A 1,650-nucleotide genomic window follows, 5' to 3' on the forward strand; every position below is an offset into this window, starting at 1 on the left:
CATGATTGGGGATTGGGAGCTGGGAGATACTTATTTCCCAGCCCCTGTTCTGCCATTGCGATCAGAGAGGCTGGGAGATCCTTATAAAGATAAAGGCTTGGAGATAAAGGTCTCCCAGTGCTAGCCTCATGGTTACAGAGCTGTTGCTGCGAGATAAGGGTCTCCCAGCCCATGACCGTTGACCTTGGGCTGGGAAATGAGGGTCTCCCAGCACCAGCCTCTTGGTGTGAAGCTGTCACTGGAAGCTCCCTAATAGTGAGGGCTGGGGAGCCTGTTTCTTGTCCAGCTCCATGAGTGCAGAGCTGGTCAGGGAACAGGGTGGTAAACTAGTTCCCTGCTCAGGTCCGCATGGCTCTGGGGTACTTGTTCCCCACCCAGGTGTGGGCAGAGAACAGGCTCTCCAGACCCTGCCAGCTGGGAGCTCACAGCAGCAGCTCTCCACGGTGTTTGGGAAACATGTTGCTTGCCCAGCTCTGTGCTTGTGGAGCTAAGTGGGGAACAGGCTCCCCAGCTTTCACCCTGTGTTTGGGGCAGGGGCTGCGAACTATCCTGGTCAGCCTCATGCCCCAATTCAGTGATCAGGGCATGGAGCTTGGAAAGAGTTTCTGGGGTGAGGTAGGGCCCAGCCCCATGCCCTGATCTGCCAGTGGGCCAGATAGCAACAAGCTAGCTGCCCTACCAGCGTATTGGGGCAGGAGCTAAGACCTCCCCCTCCCCTGCAGCTCTTTCCAACTCCCCTGCCCCTGATCATAGAGCCAGGCCAGGAACTTTCTGCTGCTGTGGCAAGGGAAGATTGGTTCCACCCCAGCAGCAGGCAGCCCTCAGGGACAGGGCTCCTGGCCCAGTGCTTTCTGCCAGCCCCATGGCTATCACCCAGGGAGATCCTAGATCTCCCCCTGGTGGGAGCAAGGGCTCATTGCAGGGTCCTGGGAAGTAGCAGTAGTTTGCTGTCATTAGTAACAAATCTGCTCCAGCTTCCTTGCATATGTAGATGCCTGCCTAGGAGCATTTACTCATGAGTAGTTTACCCATGAGTAAACTGATCCCAAATCAAATGCATGTGTAGATGTGTCCATTGTGAAGGTCTTTTCTGTCCTGAGCAACTTCTGTGGCCAGACAGGACCCCACTGACCTCAGTGAAATTTTGTACCGGATCAGGGATTTGCTCATGTTAACCTGTCTATAAAATTAAGAGTTAGTTCTTTCATTACCATCCTGAGTCTAATGTCTACTGGCTCAAAAAAAATTGCCTTTGTATTTAGATAAGGGGATCCCAACAAGAATCATATATACCACCTGAAAATTAAATTTGGCTTTAAGCAGATATCTGTGAATATTCTCATTTTCCCTGTTATAGGAGATATTAGCTTTCTTGTTAAAATATTGTATGTGTTTCTCATCTCTTCAGTAGTTTATTTTTATTTACTAAGTTTGAATACAATTTAAGAGCTTAAAAATAATAAAATATATATACTATGTTAGTTTTGGCTCCTTTTTGCTCTCATGTAGATCTCACCTCTAAATTTTAAACATTAAAAACTGCTGTTCCAGGAGGCTAATATTCTTCATAGTATAATTTAGGAAATGGAACAACTATATATTATAACTATAAAGGGACCTACTGGTGGGAGTCTACTATAGACCCCCTAC

General features: G+C 48.0%; 1 protein-coding gene across 1 annotated transcript in view; it reads left to right on the top strand.

Annotated features, from left to right (window-relative positions):
• SLIT2 (slit guidance ligand 2) overlaps nt 1-1,650 on the top strand; it is a 629,104-nt gene that overhangs the window by 423,651 nt on the left and 203,803 nt on the right. The window lies entirely within an intron of this gene.

The sequence above is a fragment of the Gavialis gangeticus genome, unplaced genomic scaffold (assembly GCF_001723915.1).
Source record: "Gavialis gangeticus isolate Ggan-Ray unplaced genomic scaffold, GavGan_comp1, whole genome shotgun sequence".
In the NCBI taxonomy this organism is placed as follows: domain Eukaryota; kingdom Metazoa; phylum Chordata; order Crocodylia; family Gavialidae; genus Gavialis; species Gavialis gangeticus.